This window comes from Manis javanica, chromosome 5 (genome assembly GCF_040802235.1).
Source record: "Manis javanica isolate MJ-LG chromosome 5, MJ_LKY, whole genome shotgun sequence".
Taxonomy (NCBI): Eukaryota; Metazoa; Chordata; class Mammalia; order Pholidota; family Manidae; genus Manis; species Manis javanica.
The window spans coordinates 91,471,618-91,492,946 of NC_133160.1; the positions used below are offsets into that span (position 1 = coordinate 91,471,618).

At 37.8% G+C, this 21,329-nt stretch overlaps 1 protein-coding gene across 8 annotated transcripts in view; it reads right to left on the minus strand.

Moving 5' to 3' along the window:
- The window catches only part of C5H4orf17 (chromosome 5 C4orf17 homolog), a 268,239-nt gene extending 246,925 nt beyond the window's left edge, over positions 1-21,314 (minus strand). For 7 of the 8 annotated variants that reach the window (XM_073237264.1, XM_073237259.1, XM_073237258.1 and 4 more), the window contains exon 1: positions 20,987-21,195. The gene's annotated coding sequence lies outside the window, so the exon portion shown is untranslated. The other variant, XM_073237260.1, reaches the window with a different exon arrangement.
- Positions 21,315-21,329: the final 15 nt, after the last annotated feature.

A 21,329-nucleotide genomic window follows, 5' to 3' on the forward strand; every position in this document is an offset into this window, starting at 1 on the left:
CACATGCCTCAACACCCAAAAAGCAAATAACCAGATTAAAAAATGGGCGGAGGATATGAACAGACACTTCTCCAAAGAAGAAATTCAGATAGCCAACAGGCACACGAAAAGATGCTCCACATCACTAATTATCAGGGAAATGTAATTTAAAAACACAATGAGATATCACCTCACACCAGTTAGGACAGCCAACATCAAAGAAAAGACTAGGAACAACAAATGCTGGCGGAGATGCAGAGAAAAGGGAACCCTCCTACACTGCTGGTGGGAATGTAAACTCATTCAACCATTGTGGAAAGCAGTATGAAAGTTCCTCAAAAAACTAAAAATAGAAATACCATTTGACCTGGGAATTCCACTCCTAAGAATGAAGGATCCCAGTTTCAAAAAGACATATGCACCCCTATGTTTATCACAGCACTATTTACAATAGCCAAGAAATAGAAGCAACCTGAGTGTCCATCAGTAGATGAATGGATAAAGAAGATGTGGTACATGTACACAATGGAATATTATTCAGCCATAAGAAGAAAACAAATCCTACCATTTGCAACAACATGGATGGAGCTAGAGGGTATTATGCTCAGTGAAATAAGCCAGGCAGAGAAAGACAATTATCAAATGATTTCACTCATCTGTGGAGTATAAGAACAAAGCAAAAACTGAAGGACAAAACAGCAGCAGACTCACAGAAACCAAGAATCGACTAACAGTTACCAAAGGGAAAGGGGACTGGGGAGGGTGGGTGGGAAGGGAGGGATAAGGGGAATAAGTGGCATTATGATTAGCACACATAACATAGGGGGGGAGCATGGGAAGGCAGTGTAAGACAAGTAGTGACTCTATAGCATCTTACTACACTGATAGACAGTGACTGTAATGGGGTATGTGGTAGAGACTTAATAATGAGGGGAATCTAGTAACCACAGTGTTGCTCATGTGATTGTATATCAATGATAACTTAATAAAAAAAAAGAAAAATGAAGGAAAAATGTTTACCACATGTTGAACTCTGAGAGAAGATAAACTTCTCTGAAGCTTTGGCTGAGGATGTCAGTAGTATCTCAAAATGGAAACTTATATTCCTAATTCCTATTTAATATTTTTTCATTATAAACGGAAGCTAGTGACCCTGCTGTAAATGCTTCCTTTGTTGGGATGGTGGGGTGTAGGGCACACCCAACAGGTGGTTGGTCTTTCTCATGGTATTCCCTTTATCAGTTGTGTTCTTTCTCCTCATTCCCTCCCCTCCTCTCCTCGGCCTCCTCAATCCTTCCCAAGTCCAGCAAGACCCATCTCTCTTTCAGATCTTGGCAGCAACAAAGCTGTTTTCCTTCCCTTACATCCTGTGGCTCTTAGCATCTTTATTGAAATATTAACATATGCCCCTTCCATGGTTAGGTTTTCAAATTTGTTTTCGTAAACTCTTGAAGGTAGAACAATCTTTGAATCTATCCTTCTATTAGAGATGCTCAATGAATATATGTTGCTTGATTCTGAAGTTCATCCTCATGTGTCCAAATAGTTCATATTAGCGCTTTCGAATGAAATTTTTCCAAAATAGTTTCTATATTCCTCTTTTTCCCTAAAGAGAGAATTTCAAATCTAATCCTAAAATAACTCAGAATAGTTTTTATGAGCATTAATTTTTATGCTAAGTTGTGATGCACTGGTTCCTCTCTCTCTCCCTCCCTCTCTCTCTCTCTCTCTCTCTCTCTCTCTCTCTCTCTCTCTCTCTCTCTCTCTCTCTCTCTCTCCAGTCAGTGTCCCTGCCCCTATCTATCAGTCTTCTAATTTTCCATGTCTGGTTCTGATTTGAAAAAAAAAAAACTCATTATTCCTAACAAGACTGTTAGACTTACTTATAAAGTCAATGAAAACCCAAACTTATATATATGGGATTTAAAGTTTAACCTTGATCGTTCCTTTGGCAACAAGCGGTCGTTTTCTCATCTATGCACCCTATTGAAACTCCTAATAAATGTAATTATAGTATAATTCTTCAAAATGTACACCTAATACCTAAGTTACCACATATATATCTCTTAAAATGAGAAATGAATGCGGACTTTCTATATGATACTCCATAAACAACAAAAGTCATATACCAATAGTATATTTGGTAATATGTAAGACGCTTCCACTTAAACACTGCACTTTAAAAACATTTTTTTTTAAAAACTCTGCAAACTACTGGTGATTGCTTTTCCTGAGAGATCTCACATTTGTTTATCATCTTTAAAACATTACTTATTGAATAGTAGGAACAATACAAGTTACAGTAATTCTAGGATGTCAAGCCACTAAAACAAAACATGAATGGAACTCCAGCCTTCCAAAGAAAAACAACATTACTTTAAAGGTTTGGAATCTCTGACTTAAAGTAAAATGGTCAATTTTTTTCTCACTTTTAAATGACTTTTTATCTGAAATCACTACACATCTTTAAGAATGCAAGGTAATAGGGTGAACAATACTTGAATTTAGAAGGCAATACAATCACAGATATTCTTCTGAGAAAGAAAAAATGCAGTTGTAATACATATTAACTGTCTCTTCAAATTATCTTAAACTGTCATTGTTTTCTAAATGCTACTACAGCACCCTCTGGTGTTTTTTTTTTTTTAAACATTTATTCCATTTCCTAGGTTCTATTTTCTTTGGAAAAAAAGAATTCAGGGAGAAAATAACTGTCATTTATACTATACTGGCTTTTTTTAAGTATTTTCATGTACATTATTCTGTCTGGTTCTCCAAAATTTTCACTGAGCCATAATTTCTTGCGGGCAATGTCATTTTTCATATTCTTGAGTGCCCTGCAGACAGCAGGCCTTCCAGAAACGTACCCCGTGAAGCAGGCAGGGCAAAATATATTAACCTCATTATGAGAATCATCATAAGCAAGCCAAAAATATCTTGAAGATTCATGGAATCTTCAAACTGCACATTATCTTAAGGATGGATAGTAACAGGTAGGGGAATGTCCTTGTTCTTAGGAGATACTTGCTGAAGAAGTTAGGGATATGTTTCATGAGATGTGCAACTTCCTTTTAAATGGCTCATCAAAAAGGCATGTGTGTGTGTGTGTGTATGCGCGCGGGTGCACGTGTGTGTGTGTGTGTGTAAGAAAGACAGAAAGACAGAGAGCAAGGAAATGACAGAGAGAGAGAGAGAAAGAGCCGGAGGGAAAGTAAATGTGACAAAAAAATATTAATTGCTACATCTAAGTGAAGGACATAGTGGCATTCATTGTCCTGTTATACAAACTTTGAAATTGTGAAACTTTTCAAAATAAGAAATTGGGCCAAGGAAGATGAATGGTTTCCAGTTCCAAATTCAATGAATAAATTCTTTTAAAAATATGCCTGACAGTGGAGAAAGACAAATGCCAAATGATTTCCCTCATTTGTGGAGTATAACAATGAAGCAAAACTGAAGGAGCAAAATGGCAGCAGACTCAGAGACTCCAAGAAGGGACTAGTGGTTACCAAAGGGGAGGGGTGTGGGAGGGTGGGTGGAGAGGGAGGGAGAAGGGGACTGAGGGGTATTATGTTTAACACACATGGTGTGGGGGATCACGGGGAGAACAGTGTATCACAGAGAAGGGACATAGTGGATCTCTGGCAACTTGCTGTACTGATGGTCAGTGACTGCATTGGGGTATGGGTGGGGACTTGATAATATGGGTAAATGTAGTAACCACATTGTTTTTCATGTGAAACCTACATAAGAGTGTATATCAATCATACCTTAATAAAAATCTTTTTTAAAAAATTCATCCTAAAAATATATATATATATATATATATGCCTGACAGGTTGTTGGTCAACCTTGGGCTAAACACCTTCACAGGCCAGGTTTTTCCTTATGGTTAAAGCTGAAGTCTGCCTCCTTGGTTCTGCTCTCTGGAGCATCACAGGGTAAATTTAATCCCTCTTATAGTTGAAGACAGGTGACATGCTCCCTTCTCCTCTACCACCATACTATCTTTATTTCTATTTAAGTATCTCTAACTATATTTAAACTCAATATTCCATATGCTGTATGAATAATATACCTAACCCAAATAATATACTAGTAAATGCAGGCTATATTTATATATTCTTTAGTCAGCCATCTCCATTGTTGATAAATATTGAGCTGTATAAAATCCCTAAATATTTCCTCTCTGGAATGCTACTAAACAAGTATGCTGTTAATCTATCATTTTAAGGATAGACCATTTGAATTCTCTGAAGTTTCAAGGTCTTTTTAGAAGGAAATTACAAATAAATACTACATTTAGTAATATAAAAGAAAAATCACGTACTAATTTTATTGTTAAGTAACATTTTTATACCTTTCTCCATTTCTGCCAATAAAATTCTGTTCTATATGCCTGCTTATATTATAGCTAATAAAATTTTAGAAGCCGATCTTAAAAATGAGAGTCTATAATTAACCAAAGAAATCTGAGAAAGAGATGTCCCTTCTTCTGCTATGAAGAGAAATAAAATTCTGCATCACAAGCTACTTTTAAAAACCTGAATTGATAAGGTATTAAACTAAGGATGTTCCCAAGAACATCAATTTGTTCTCTTCAGCAATACGGAGATGTGTGAATATTCACATCTGTTACTAGAATGTCTTCTGTTTTTTGTTAAAAAGAAATCCATTCTCTGTTAATTTAATGTTATTTAAACCAAAAGTTCTTTTAAGATGCCAAAGACTTTAGAATATGTTGCCTTGTCCTGTGAAAATAACCTTCAGGAGGAATCTGCAATTCTGATCATCTTATTCATAAGGTTTTGACCTGGGAATAATACTGTAATTGACATCTCTGTATTTCTAATTGGTCTTAATTTTTCTGCCAAACTAAAAGTAATCACTAGCACTTTCCCTTTTGCCGTATGTATGATATGGAATTATTAACTATTCTAAAACACCAGAATAATTAGAAGCCTATGCCTTTGCTATATTAACTTTTTTTTAATCTGAGTGTCTGAATCTGTTTATTTTGTTAAATCTATGGATGATAAAAATAGAAGCAAAACAGATTAGGAAAACAATTCCAGATCCAGAATGAGGGTTGATCCCAGTGAGAACAAATTTCTGCCCCCTCCATGATGAAAGGGACCCAGTATAGGGGACCTGTCACAGAGCGACCATCTGGTCCCCCTAAGCTACTGTACCGCCCTGGGGTGCAGGTTGTTGGGTGCTCAGTCTGGGCAATGAGCAGTAACAGAGATGGAATAGCCTTGGTAAGACTGTCTATGCTGTTGCACCTATGCTTACCTCTGTGGCCACTACATTTACAAACACACTGAGCAAGCATGCGGGCCCTACTGAAAACCATCCCCAGGATGGGTCACCCTGGTTACTTGATTATTGACAGTCTCTTCCAGAATCAAACCTTTTGGTAAGATTCACATTGAACATAAATTTCCTTATACTCAGTGCCTATTATGAAAGGTCCATCTGCATATCTCTTTTTCAGACCACCTTATTACCAGTCTTAACAACCTCATCCTTTCAAAGTCCCTGATCATCTGACCAAATAATTAATTACTGCCTATTAATCAATATAGATCCAACCTCAGGCCATTTTTATTCCTCTCAAGGAGGACTCAGAGAGATAATGCTTGAAGTTCCATATTAAAGCAAGATTTCCCAAGTCTCCTCTACCAACTTCCAGAGTATTGTGCAGAGCATTGTAAACCAAGCTGAAATTCTCTTCCTTCTCTATGAACTGATCATAGAAAACCTCAAGGGGTGGTAATGCAACAGGAATGGGAATCAATTGCCCAGGCAATTTGCTGTGCCTTCAGGATCTGTTTGGTTCCAGTCCTACATTTATTTATATCACTTCCATTTGAAAATGGTATCCTCCTGGGCATATCCAGTCTTCTAATTCTGTGGCTCAAATAGTACCCAGTTCATGCTGAGAAATGCAGATAGTATGATCACCTAGTGTCTCATGGTCAGGCATTTAATCATGACTGATTTTGCTCTAGCACTCTGCATTCTCCACCATGATTCTATTATTGGCTTGCCTCAGGCTCCATACAACATCCTGCCATGGACACTTAAACACCATTCAGTCCATAAAAAAAAGCATTGGAGTTATTCTCATTGCATTTTAGACCAGCTGGACTTCTTTTGCTCCACGTTCTACTCAAAGCTGACGGTTTTTTAGGTCACTCTGCAAACAGATGAGAGCCACCCAAAGATGGTATTGCCCATACTTGGTATCTACTTACTAGCCATTCCTGACTTCTCCCTTACAAACTGAACCCCAGCTTTATTCAGGGAACAGGAATAGTGAGCTGAGGGAAAGTGGGACTCTCCCTCAGCTCCAGGAGTTAAACTATAATCCCATTCGCCTTTGCTGGTGATTTACTTGGGGTAGACTCTGTTCTGCTGAGTGAGATATAAGAGGAAGTCTGCTGGGGGGCTTTGGGGAGCAATTTCCCTTTTGATTTAAAAAAAGGGAGGAGGAGAAGGATAAAGAGAAGACCTTTTCCCTCCTGCCTTTGGATGTTATCATATAAGGGCATGAGAGGCTGGAGCTGCAGCAGCCATCTTGCAAGCATGATGGGAAAGACAAGCAAATGGCAGAGAAGCTGAACTAGAGCCCAGACATGATTGAGCATCAGGATTTACAAATCTCTTTCACCCACTGTCTAGAACTTTTAGAAATAACCATCTATCCCCACAGTGTTTGAATGACTCACACACTTTAAAACTCTTCTACGGCAAAAACCTTGGGGTCCACAAGGCTTTGCCATCAATACTTATTTACTTCCAGGAAATCAGAGTTGATTGTTTATTAACTGTTCTACTTCTGCACACCAAAAGAGATCCTACTCCTTAGAGTCAACTGAATTTTCTCTGTTTTTAGCCTCAACAAGGTCAAATAATCCCAGATCAGCCCATTTCCCTAGTGGTCTGTTTTCTTACAAAACTCCTAGTACTGTTTTTTAATTGGTTTCATTGCAAGTCAGAGAAATCAATTCTGACTAATTTTAAATGATAAAGCATTTACTTAAAGGATACTGGGTAGGTCACAGAATTATCAAGAAAACTAGAAAAACACTATCAGAGATATACAGCTTGAAATTATGTCCAACCTATGCGGCAGAACTGATCTGGTCACATTTCCCTTGCCCTTGTGCCCCAGTGCTGCAGACTGAATCAGCAGTACCACCTCTGAACACTGGACATCACCACTGGCTTGGCTGCCAATTGCTGTCCCAGGAAATTAAATCTGCAGTGGGGAAGGAGTAAGGGGTTTGCTTCTTCTCCCTTCTGTGGTCCAATTCTCCCATGACTTGCTAGCTACTGCTTCAAGTCGCTTCCATTGTCCTGCCTGGAAAGGAGGGAAAATTTGGAGGAAAAGACTACATTTTTATATAACCAGTACTGTTGCAATCTGATAACAGTGCCCTTTGGGTGTAGCATCTTTTAGATACTGGATTCCATCTTGAGCGAGGAATTTCTTCTACAGGGTTCATCAAGAACCTTCTGCCCCATCAGACATCTCCTACCGGCAATTCCTTTGTAGGGATGATTCTTCCTACAACTGGCCAACTAATACTCTTCCCTGAGCCCTTGATTTCTACCAAGGTCACCTTACCTGTCTGGGTAGATCTCTTTGGTGAAGTTTCTTTTCAGATGATCTACAACTGTATCCCTTTGCAGGCTCTGCATTTGGCCCATGGGAAACACTCTTGTGTCCTTGTCCCCACTAAACTCCACTCTGCCTCATTATTCTACCCAACAGGGTGTTAGCCAGCTGCTAGCTTTAAATCATTTATTTATTTATTTATTTATTTGCTCATTCATTCATTCATTTCAGATACCAGATCTGGAGTCTTCCAGGTTCCAGAGAAAATATTTTATGCTTTCTGACTGATTTTCTTTTCTTGGCTTCAGATGAGGGAGACATGCTTCTATCACCCTTACCAGGATGTGAGAAAGGCGTATACTGACAATTCTGCAAAGAAATCCTCCCTCCCAGCAGCTGCCACCTTTCCCCATGAATTCTTTGCCCTCCCTCACATAGCTCAGAAGTAGGAGAGGAGCTAATGCTGGCAGAAGAAACTTCTGCCTCTTAGCATGTCTTACATTAGGTACCCTGCCTCAGAATGTGGGAGTAATTTTTTCTATATTGCTTGGCTTTGGAATTCTTAGCCAAAACTGAGACAATATGAAAAGTCCCATTTTAATTTCCTGTTACATTAAATAATGAAATTATACCTTGTACTTCTCCAGCCTGTCAGATTTTCAGAGTCTCCAGAGATACTGTCAGAAAAATATTTTGGGGTTACTTTCGATAATAAGTAACTGACAATATATTATAACCTACAAAAAATGTAACCAAAAAATTTACTTCTTGGGATCATAGAGCCACCCTGAGGAGTCTCTGACCTCTCAGTTTCATGATATGTTGGTCTCAAGAAGTAACAGGAAAAATTGCACAGTGCAATTTAGACCTGCAGCTGAAGCCTGGGTGTCCGTCTTCTTGGTATGCTATGTATAGGTGTGCTTTCCTGAGAGAAATGGTTTGACAGGTAGCTTTGGAACCTAACTGTTTAAAAGAATTAGTACCAACCACTTCTGCCTCCCTCATGTTCAAACCATTTATGTCTTCCTTCAGTTCAGACAGTTTCCTGTTCTGGTGCATGGGGGCTATAACAAGGACTACTTCTCTAATGCAGTACATACCCAAGCAGTAGTAACAAGAGCTGGGAACAGTTACTTCCCTCAAAAAAGTTCCCCTCAAAATATAGCAGACATTTAAAATATATATATATATATATATAGCAGACATGTATAGCTTCCTAAACTCTCCAACTCATTCAGTACTTATTCTGCTTCCTTGTGAGCTCTATGAAATATGCTTCAACTTTCTGAAATATGTTTGACAATGTCTAGTGTACACTTACCTGCCTGTTACAAAGTCTAAAATGACAGGTCATTTTCACCTAATGAATCCTTCAGTTCAAAATAAACTGAACCCTGTTCTTAAGAGCCAGAATGTAATACAACTTAGCAGTGTCAGTCATTGTTTCCTCTCTTCTGCTAGATGAAAAGAAGAGCAAGGGAGGTCAAGAGGAACAAAGGGACTGTTAAAGAGGCCAGGAGGTTAAGGTTCTCCAATACTTCTATATTGTGCTGTGTTTCTCCTACCTGGTCAGATTTTTTCTAGTCTAGTCCACACTAACAAATTCCCTAATGAGACTGAGGGCCTCTGATTTCACTGTGTGTCAATTTTTCCTTTTAGCAGAAAGTAGATGTGACTTACACACCTACTTGTAACTCCGTTCTATTATTGTTTTTTATATACTTCATTTTTTTAGAACAGTTTTAGGTTCACAGCAAAATTGAGCAGAACTATGGACTTCCCATGGGTCCCCAAGACACTCCATGACACACACACACACAGCCTCCTCCACTATCAACATGTCCCTGGTATCTTTGCTACAATTGATGAACTACACTGATACATCATTACCACCCAAAGTCCACACTTTGTGTTAGGGCTCACTCTTAGTGATTCTATGGTATTTGATGAATGTATAATGACATATACCTACCATTATGGTATCATACAGAATAGTTCCATTGCCTTGAAATTCCTCTCTGCTCCAGCTACTCAACCCTCCCTGCCCCCAGTCCTTGGCAACCACTGATTATTTTACTTTCTGCATAGTTTCATCTTTATCGGAATATTGCACTAATATACTATGTAGCCCTTTCAGATTCTTCTTTCACTTAGTAATATGCATTTAAGATTCCCGCATGTCTTTTCATGACTTGATAGTTCATTTTTTAAGCACTCAGTGATAACTCTATTGTCTAAATGAAGCACATTTATCCATTCAACTACCAAAGAATATCTTGGTTGCTTCCAAGTTTTGGCAATTATGGATAAAACTGCTATAAAATTTCACAGAGTAGAAGTTTTTTTATTTTAATGAAGTCCAGCTTATCAGTTATTCCTTTTATGGATCATGCTTTTTGTACTGTATTTAAAAAGTCATTGCCATACCCAAGATCATCTAGATTTTCTTCTATGTTATATTCTAGGACTTTTATAGTTTTGTATTTTACATTCACATCTATGACCCATTATGAGTTAATTTTTGTGAGGGGGGGGTCTATATCTAGATTCATTTTCTTGCATGTCCAGTTTTTCCACATCTTTTTGAAAAGACTATCTTTTTTCTCTACTGTATTTCTTTTTTTGCTATGTTGTCAAAGATTACTGACTATATTTATGAGTCTATTACTGGGATCTCTGCTTTTTTTTTCTTTTGCCAGTACACACTATCACACTGTTTTGATTATTATGGCTTTACAGTTAAGTCTTGAGGATGGCTAATGTCAGTCTCCAATTTTATTCTTCAATAATTGAGTTGACTATTTGGGATCTTTTCCTTCTCTGTATATACTTTAGAGTACATTTGTTCATGTCACCAAAATAACCTGCTGAGATTTTCACTGGGATTGTGTTGAATCTATAGATCAAGCTGTGAAGAACTGACATCTTGACAATGTAGTCTTCCTATTCAAGAACATGTAATATCTCTCCAGAGATGTTATCTAGTCTTGTTTCATTTCATTCATCAGAATTTCGCATTTTCCTCACATATATCTTGTACATATTTTGTTAATTTATACCTAAGTATTTCATTTGTTCACATGCTAATGTAAATGGTATTGTGGTCTCAAATTTTAATTTTCAAATTCCACTTATTCCTTGTTGGTATATAGGAAAGCAATTGACTTTTGTATATTATCTTGTATGCTGCAACTGTGATATAATTGCCTATTAATTCCAGAAATTTTTTGTGGACTCTTTCAGATTTTCTACGTAGACAATCAAGTCACTTATGAATGAAGACAGTTTTATATCTTTCTTGCCAATCAGTACACCCTTATTTTCTTGTCTTACTGCATTAGCTAGGACTTTCAGTGTGACATTAAAAAGGAGTGATGAGAGGGGACATCATCCATTTCTGCTCTTAGCAGGAAAGCTTCTAGTTTCTTACCATTAAGTATGTTGTTATTTGTAGATATGTTGTAGATGTTCTTTATCAAGTTGAGTAAGTTACCTTCTGTTCCTAATTTCCTGAGAGTTATCATAATGAATGCATTTGGATTTGGTTGCTTTTTCTGCAACCATTAGTGTGATCATGTGATTTTTCTTCTTTAGACTATTGATGTGATGGATTACATTAATTGATTTTCAAATGTGGAGCCAGCATCGCATACCTGGGATAAATCTCAATTGGTCATACCATTTAACTTTTTATACATTTTTAGATTTAATTTGATATTTTGTTGAGGATTTTTACATGTAGGTTTATGAGAGATATTGGTCTACAGTTTTCTTTTCCTATAATGGCTTTGTCTGGTCTGGGTATTATGGTAATGCTGGCCTCACAGAATGAATTAGTAAGTATCTATCTTACTCTGCTTCAAGTTCTGGAAAAGACTGTAGACCGCTGGCATAAATTCTTCCTTAAGTACTTGGCAAAATTCACCAGTGAATCCATGTGAGCATGGTACTTTCTGTTTTGGAAGTTTATTAATTACTGATTTGATTTAAGACATGTAGACCTATTCAAATGGCCTATTTCTTTTTGCATGAGTTTTGCACAGATGGTGTCTTTCAAGGAATTGTCCAGTTTATCTAGATTATCAAATTTATGGGCATAGAATTATTCATACTTTTATAATCCTTTGGATGTCCATGGGATCTGTCATGTCATCTTTTTAATTTTTGGTATTAGTAATTTGTGTTCCTCCCTTTTTCTCTTAATTAGCCTGGCTAAAGGCTTTTCAACTTTATTGATCTTTTTGAAGAACCAGTTTTTAATTTTGTTGATTTTCTCAACTGACTTACTATTTTCAATTTCCTTTATTTCTACTCTAAATTTTGTTATTTATTTTCTTCTGCTTACTTTGGATTTAACATGTTCTTTTTCTACTTACCTAAAGTAGAAGGCTAGATAGTTGACTGTATTTTTTTTTATTTTTATTAGGGTATTATTGATATACACTCTTATGACGGTTTCACAAGAAAAACAATGTGGTTACTACATTCACCCATGTTATCAAGTCCCCACCCATACACCCCAGTGCAGTCACTGTCCATCAGTGTAGTAAGATGCCACAGATTCACTATTTGCCTTCTCTGTGCTACATTGTTTTCCCCATGATTCCCCACACCATGTGTACTAAACATAATACCTCTCAATCCCCTTCTCCCTCCCTCCCCACATGCCCTCTGACACCCCTCCCCTTTGGTAAAAACTAGTTCCTTCTTGGAGTCTCTGAGTCTGCTGCTATTTTGTTCCTTCAGTTTTGCTTCGTTGTTATACTCCACAAATAAGGGAAATCATTTAGCACTTGTCTTTCTCCACCTGGCTTATTTCACAGAGCACAATGTCCTCCAGCTCCATCCATGTTGTTGCAAATGGTAGGATTTGTTTCTTTCTTACTACTTAATAGTATTTCATTGTATATATGTACCATATTTTCTTTATCCATTCATCTATTGATGGGCACTTAGGTTGCTTCCAAATCCTGGCTATTGTAAAAAGTGCAGCAATAAACATAGGGGTACATATGTCTTTTTGAAACTGAGAAGCTATTTTCTTTGGGTAAATTCCAAGGAGTGGGATTCCAGGGACAAATGGTATTTCTATTTTTAGTTTTTTGAGGAACCTCCTCATTGCTTTCCACAATGGTTGCACTAGCTTACATTCCCACCAGCAGTGTAGGAGGGTTCCCCTTTCTCTGCATCCTCGCAAGCATTTGTTGTTCTTAGTCTTTTCGATGCTGGCCATCCTTACAAGAGTGAGGTGATATCTCATTGTGGTTTTAATTTGCATTTCCTGATGATTAGTGATGTGAAGCATCTTTTCATGTGTCTGTTGGCCATCTGAATTTCTTCTCCAGAGAACTGTCTCTTCATATCCTCTGCCCATTTTTTAATTGGGTTATTTGCTTTTTGGGTGTTGAGGTATGTAAGCTCTTTATATATTTTGGATGTTAACCCCTTGTCGGATATGTCATTTGCAATATATTCTCCCATACTGTAGGATGCCTTTTTGTTCTGTTGATGGTGTCCTTTGCTGTACAGAAACTTTTTAGTTTTATGTAGTCCCATGAGTTCATTTTTGTTTTTGTTTCCTTTACTCAAGGAGATGTGTTCAGGAAGAAATTGCTCATGCTTATATTCAGGAGATTTTTGCCTATGTTGTCTTCTAAGAGTTTTATGGTTTCATGACTTACATTCAGGTCTTTGATCCACTTTGAGTTTACTTTTGTGTATGGGGTTAGAAAATAATCCAGTTTCATTCTCTTGCATGTAGCTGTCCAGTTTTACCAACACCAGCAGTTGAAAAGGCTGTCATTTCCCCATAATATGTCCATGGCTCCTTTATCATATATTAATTGACCATATATGGTTGGGTTTATATCAGGGCTCCCTAGTCTGTTCCATTGTCTATGGGTCTGTTCTTGTGCCAGTACCAAATTGTCTTGATTACTGTGGCTTTGCAGTAGAGCTTGAAGTTGGGAGCATAATCCCACTAGCTTTATTCTTCCTTCTTGCGATTGCTTTGGCTATTTGGGGTCTTTTGTGGTTCCATATGAATTTTAGAATGATTTTCTCTAGTTCATTGAAGAATGCTGTTGGTGTTTTGATAGGGATTGCATTGAATCTGTAGATTGCTTTAGGGAGGATAGCCATTTTGACAATATTAATTCTTTCTATTCATGAACATGGGATGTGTTTCCATTTATTGGTATCATGTGTAATTTCTCTCATGAGTGTCTTGTAGTTTTCAGGGTATAGGTCTTTCACTTCCTTGGTTAGGTTTATTCCTAGGTATTTTATTCTTTTTGATGCAACTGTGAAAAGAACTGTTTTCCTGATTTCTCTCTCTGCTAGTTCATTGTTAGTGTATAGGAATGCCACAGAATTCTGCATATTAATTTTGTATCCTGCAACTTGCTGAATTCAGATATGAGATCTAGTAGTTTTGGAGTAGAGTTCTTAGGGTTTGTTATGTACAATATCATTTCATCTGCAAACAGGGACAGTTTAACTTCTTCCTTGCCAATCTGGATGCCTTTTATTTCTCTCTGTTGCCTGATTGCCATGGCTTGGACCTCCAGTACTACATTGAATAGAAGTGGGGAAAGTGAGCATCCTTGTCTTCTTCCCTATCTGAAAGGAAAAGCTTTCAGCTTCTCTCTGTTAAGTGTAATGTTGGCTCTGGGTTTGTCATATATGGCCTTTATTATGTTGAGGAACTTGCCCTCTATACCCATTTTGTTGAGAGAGTTTATCATGAATGGATCCTGAATTTTGTCAAATGCACTTTCAGCATCTATGGGGATGATCATGTGTTTTTTGTCCTTCTTTTTGTTGATGTGGTGGATGATGTTGATGAATTTTCGAATGTTGTACCATCCTCACATCTCTAGAATAAGTCCTACTTGATCATGATGGATGATCTTTTTTATGTATTTTTGAATTCGGTTTGCTAATACTTTGCTAAGTATTTTTACATGTATGTTCATCAGGGATATTGGTCTGTAATTTTCTTTTTTTGTGGTGTCTTTTCCAGGTTTTGGAATTATAGTGATGCTGGCCTCATAGAATGAGTTTGGGAGTATTTCCCCTTTTTCTACTCTTTGGAAAACTTTAAGGAGGATGGTTATTAGGTCTTCACCAAATGCTTGATAAAATTCAGCGGTGAAACCATATAGTCCAGGCATTTTGTTCTTAGGTAGGTTTTTAATTACCAGTTCAATATTGTTGCTGGTAATTGGTCTATTCAGGTTTTCTGTTTCTTTCTGGGTCAGCCTTGGAAGGTTGTATTTTTCTAGAAAGTTGTCCATTTCTTCTAGTTTATCCAGTTTGTTAGCATATAATTTTTCATAGTATTCTCTAATAATTCTTTGTATTTCTGTGGTGTCTGTAGTGAGTTTTCCTTTCTCATTTCTGATTCTATTTATGTGAGTAGACTCTTTTTTTCTTGATAAGTCTGGCTAGGGATTAATCTATTTTGTATATTTTCTCAAAGAACTAGCTCTTGCTTTCACTGATTCATTCTATTGTTTTATTCTTCTCGATTTTATTTCTGCTCTAATCTTTATTATGTCCCTCTTTCTACAGATTTTGGGCCTCATTTGTTCGTCTTTTTCTAGTTTCGTTAATTGTGAGATTAGACTGCTCATATGGGATTGTTCTTCTTTCCTGAGTTAGGCCTGTATTGCAATATACTTTCCTCTTAACATGGCCTTTGCTGTGTCCCACAGATTTTGCGGTGTTGAATTATTGTTGTCATTTGTCTCCATATATTGCTTGATCTCTTTTTATATTTGGTCATTGATCCCTGGATTATTTAGGAGCATGTTGTGAAGCCTCCTTCTGTTTGTGCAATTTTTCATTTTCTTTGCATAATTTATTTCTAGGTTCATATCTTTGTCTGAGAAACTGGTTGGTACAATTTCAATCTTTTTGAATCTACTAAGGCTCTTTTTGTAGCCTGCTATATGATCTATTCTTGAAAATGTTCCATGTGCACTTGAAAAGAATGTGTATTCTGCTGCTTTTTCTATGTCTTTTGATTGGTGCATTCAGAACATTTACATTTAGGGTGATTATTGATAGGTATGTACTTATTGCCATTGCAGGCTTTAGATTCATGGTTACCAAAGGTTCAAGGGTAATTCCCTTACTATCTGACAGTCTAATTTAACTGACTTCATATGCTATTACAAACCCAACCTAAAGACTCTTTTTTTATTCCTCCTTTTTCTTCCTCCTCCATTCTTTGTATGTTATGAATCATATTCTGTACTCTTTGTCTATCCTTGAATGACATCTATTTAGCCTTAGGAATACTTCCATTTATAGGAGTCCCTGCAAAATGCACTGTAGAGGTGGTTGGTTGGAGGTAAATTTTCTTAACTTTTGCTTATCTGAAAATTGTTTAATCCCTCCTTCAAATTTAAATGATAACCTTACCAGGTAGAGTATTCTTGGTTCAAGGCCCTTCTGCTTCATTGCATTAAATATATCATGCCACTCCCTTCTGGCCTGTAAGGTTTCTGTTGAGAAATCTGATGATAGCCTGACGGGTTTTCCTTTGTATGGGATCTTTTTTCTCTCTCTAGCTGCTTTGAAAAGTCTATCTTTATCCTTGATCTTTGCCATTTTAATTATTATATGTCTTGATGTTGTCTTCCTTGGGTCCCTTGTGTTGGGAGATCTGTGTATCTCCATGGCTTGAGAGACTATCTCCTTCCCCATATTGGGGAAGTTTTCACCAATTACTTCCTCAGTGACACTTTCTATCCTTTCTCTCTCTTCTTCTTCTTCTGGTACCCCTATTATAAGAATATTGTTCTGTTTGAATTGGTCACACAGGTCTCTCAATATTCTTTCATTCTTAGAGATTCTTTTTTCTTTCTGTGCCTCAGTTTCTTTGCATTCCTCTTCTCTAATTTCTATTCCATTTACCATCTCTTCTACTACATCTAATCTGCTTTTAAATCCCTCCATTGTATGTTTCATTTCAGATATGGAATTTTATAATGATTGAATCTCCATCTTAAATTTGTTCCTGAGTTCTTGAATATTTTTCTGTGCCTCCATGAGCATGTTTATGATTTTTATTTTGAACTCTTTCAGGAAAATTTGTGAGTTCAGTTTAATTTGGCCCTTTTTCTGGGGTTTGTGAGATTTTGGTCTAGACCATACTCTTTTGATGTTTCATATTTCTGTGTGGTGCCCTCTAGCACGCAGAAGCACCAGTCTGTGGAGGTGCTCAGCACCTTGATTGAATTTGGGGGTCATAGGGGAGTGGAGATGGTGCCTGGGGGGGAGGAAAGATCTGTTTTCTGATTCCTGTCTTCCGTGCCTGTCTTAGTTTTAGAGCCAGGGGGCTGAGGACACGGGTGTAAGCCTCTGTGCTTTGCGTCTCTAGCTGTTGTAGGCAGGGCCTCCCTCTGACTGGCTGGACGCCAGCACAGTGACTACCGGTTTGCGTTCCAGTGCCGTCAGGCCAGGAGGAAGTCTCGGCAGGCTGCGTGTCATAGTGGAGGGCCTTGGAGCTGAGTAGCCAGCTAGGGGGATGGAGCGCCTGAAGCTCCTGAAGGTGCCCAATCTGCTAGGCTGAGCACACCCTGACAACCTTGTCCCCCTATCCCTTCTCCTGCACAGCACTCTCCATGCAAACCCCGCCCCTTCAGTAGCCCTCTTGCTGCTAGGAAGCCTCTCAGACAGCCTGCCTTTCCCTTGTCCCAGAATGGCTGGCTGTGGATCTCATCCTCCACAAATGGCCAGAATCTGTCTCTCAATCACTCTGCCTGTCCCAGCTCCCCATCCTCCAGAGCACCACACAATGTAGGTTTCTGCTCACAAAGCAGATCTCCAGGGCCAGGTGTTCAGCAGTCCCAGGCTTCCACCCCCTCCCCATTCTGTTTCTCTTCCTCCTGCCAGTGCACTGGGGTAGAGGAAGGGCCTGGGTCCCACTGGATCAAGGCTTTGGTACATTACCCTGTTTCATGAGGTCTGCTCTGTTCGCAAGGTCTGTATGCAGTCTGGTGCAGCCTTCTTTCCTGTTGCCGTTCTAGGGTTAGTTGTATTAACTATATTTTTGCACTGTCTGTGGTTTTGGGAGGAGTTCTCTGTCTCACCTCTCATGCTGCCATCTTGAATCTCTGTATCTATCCATTTTTGATAGCGGAATGTTGAAATCTCTGTTATGTGGATTTATCTATTTCTCTTCACAGTTCTATCAGTTCTTGTCTCATGTATTTTGAAGCTTTGTTGTTAAGCACATACACATTAAGGATTATGTCTTTTGACATATGTAATATTTCTCTTTATTCCTCATCATTCTTGAAGTCTTTTCTGTCTGAAATTAATACAGCTACTCTAGCCTTCTCTGATTAGTGTCAGGATATCTTTCTCCACCCTGTTTTTTGTAATCTCTATGTATCTTTATATTTAAAGTGTGCTTTTTGTAGATAATATATATTTGGGTCTCATTTTTTTATTCACACTGACAATCTCTTTTAAACATGCATTTATACTACTGACATTTACAGTGATTATTGATATAGTTGGATTACTACCTATCATATTTGTTACCATTTTCTATTTGTTGCCCTTGTTACTATTTTTGTCTTTACCTCTTTTTCATGCCCTCTCTGGTGTTACTGCAGCACTTTACAGGATTCCATTTCCTCTTCTTTTTTAGCATATCAATTATACTTCTTTAAAAAATAAATTACTGGTTGCCCCAGAGTTTGCAATATATATTTATAATTAATCCAAGTTCACTTTCAAAGAGCATTATACTGCTTCACCAGTATGCAAATACCTTACAATAACAAAATAATCTTACTTGTTCCCTCTCATCCCTTGTATCATTGCTATCATTCATTTCACTTATATATAACTACAATCAAATATATTTCTATTCTTATTTTAAACAAACTTAATAAGAAAAATAAAAGCTTTTATTTTACCTTCACTTACATCTCCAATGCTCTTCCTTTCTTTATAAAGATCTGAGTTTCTTATCTATATCATTTTCCTTCTCTCTGAAGAACCTGTCTTAACACTTCTTGCAATGTAGGTCTACTGGCAACAAATTTTTTCAGTTTTTATCTATCTGAGGAAGTCTTTACTTCTCCTTCACTTTTGAAGAAAAAGTCTCAGTATACAGAATTCTACATGGGAAGGTTTTTCTCTCAACACTAAATATTTCACCCCACAATCCTTCTGTTTGGTTAGTTTCTGAGAAATTGGTTGTAATTCTTATCTTTGCTCTCCTATAGGTAAGGTGTTTCTCCCCACTCTGGCTTCTTTCATAAATTTTTTCTTTATCTTTAATTTCCTGTAGTTTGAATAGGTATAGAGTTTTGGGGGGTTTTTAGGGGGTGGAGGTCAGAGTATTTGTTTTTGGCATTTAGCCCCTGAGCTTTTTGGATCTATGGTTTGGTGTCTGACATTAATTTGAGAAATTTCAGTCATTATTGCTCCAAATATCATTTCTATTCCTCCTTCTTCTTCTGGTATTCCCATTATGTGTATGCTACACTTTTTGTAGTTATCCCACAGTTCCTAGATAGTTGTCTTTATTTCAGTCATTCTTCTCTCTGCTTTCCATTTTGCAGTTTCTATTGTCATATCCTCAAGTTCATAGGTCCTTTTTTGAGCTGTATACAATCTACTAATGTACCCGTCAAAGGCATCTTTCATTTCCAATACAGTGGTTTTAATCTCTAGCATTTGTTTCTTTTTTAGAATTTCCATTTTTCTGATTACATTATCTATCTGTTCTTGCATGCTATTTTTCCATTAGAGCCCATTGCACATTAATCAAAGTTGCTTTAAATTCCTGATAATGCCAACAGCCCTGACGTATCAGTCTAGTTCTGATGCTTGCTTTGTCTCTTCAAACTGTGTTGGGGTTTTTTTTGCACTTTAGTATGCCTTGTAATTTTTATTGAAAGGCAGACATGATATATGTGCTTTAAAAAGTGGTAAATAGACCCTTAGTAATGTAGCAGAGATAAGGGGAAATTTTCCATATTCCTATGATTAAATCTCAGTATTTTAGAGATCCTGTGCCCCTGGGTTGCAAATTTCACACATTTTCTCTCCATTTTCTTCACCCGTTCAGTGGTACAGGATGTCTAGAGGGGGCTGCAGTTCGGTATTTCCCTTCCCAAACATGAGTTAAACTCTATCTTAGTAGATTAGGCTTTGGTAAGGTAATCTCTCTTGAGGACAAGTCCTGTTAAGAACAGAGTGCTCTGGCATATTTGAAAATGGTTCCTTTTCCCCTTCCTCAGCCAAAAGCATGAGGAATTCCTCTTCAATCTTCACTATGAAAACCTGTGAAAGCTCCTAGAGGGAAAAGTATGAGCCACCAATCCCTCATGATTGGATCCCACTGGAGCTTTTAATTCAAACCTACGCATACTAAGTCTCTAGCAATTCACCAATTATACTTCATATTTTCCATCACCAGTACTGGTTCCCCCAGAGATGGATTTCTAATCCAGTAAATTGTGATTCTCTGTGTCTCCAATTTTGGGGTAAGCAGTTTGTCTGTGATCTCACTCCTCTGCTGGACCTAAGGGGAATTTTTTTTTCTCAGTTTGTCCAGCTTTTTACTTGCTGTTAGGGTAGAGTAACAACTTCCAATTCCCTTACATGCCAGACTAGAAACCAGAAGTCCTATCAATTATTTTTAAGCAAGGTACTAAAAAGTGCTGATGTTTCTTTCTGGAAGTTAGATATATCTGCATAGGGAAAAGCAAATTAACTCTGCTAAAAGCCCTTTTCTTCACCTGCTGTGTTCCAAGCAGAAGTTTTATCATAAAAAAGGCCTGGAATCAAAAAAGAGAACAATCCTTTTAAGGAACTACAAATGCTCCGTAAGGTTGGAGCGAAACTTGTGTGACAGAATAGCAGAAAATAAGGATGGAGAGATAAGGCAGAACCCTATTATGGAGGACCTGGCTGGCCAAGATAGTTTGGATTTCGTCCCTCTCTCAGCCCTTTAAATTTTTTAAATAAATTAATGACATTATTTATTTATAGCCCACATCATTCAAAAATTACTAAAGCTGAAAAAAATGGCATGGATTGATGTATGTTTTGGAAAGATCACTGAAGGGACATTAATCTAGAAGTGCATTAGATTCAGGGGCCACACAACAGAGAAATTAGATGGGAGGCTTTTTCAAAAAGCTTGTCTTTCTGGTAGAGGTATTTTAATAAAATTCAGTGTCCATAAAAGAGTTTAAGGTTCTACTGGCAAACATTCCAAACTCTCTAGACTATGGCCCACTCTTAAAACATCAAACAAGTCCATGTTCTGGAGACTTTTCACTCCCCCACTTCTCTTTGCAAAGTTCTCTCCATTTCTTATGAACCGCCAAAAACCCTACTCACCCTTCAGGAGCAGCTAAAGTAGAAGCCTGGGAAGTTTCCCCGAGTTCCCCTTTCTCTGCGCCCCTTTATCGTTCTTCATAATGAGTCCCTTAAAAAGCTGTATCTCACTCATCTCTGTCAAGATGTAACGCACACGAAGTATGTAGACGGACGAAGACAGTGCAGTCCTCTCACTGTTTCTCACACGCTTCCGGTGAAATTTCTGGTTCCTCACCTTCCACATCTCTCCTTTGTAAAGCTTATCCACGCTGCTGGGGCTAAAGCCACACTGGGAAAGATGCTTTGAACGGGTCTGTCGGGTAAGTCACGAAACCTCGCCAACCTCGGGAGTGAGCCCGCTGGG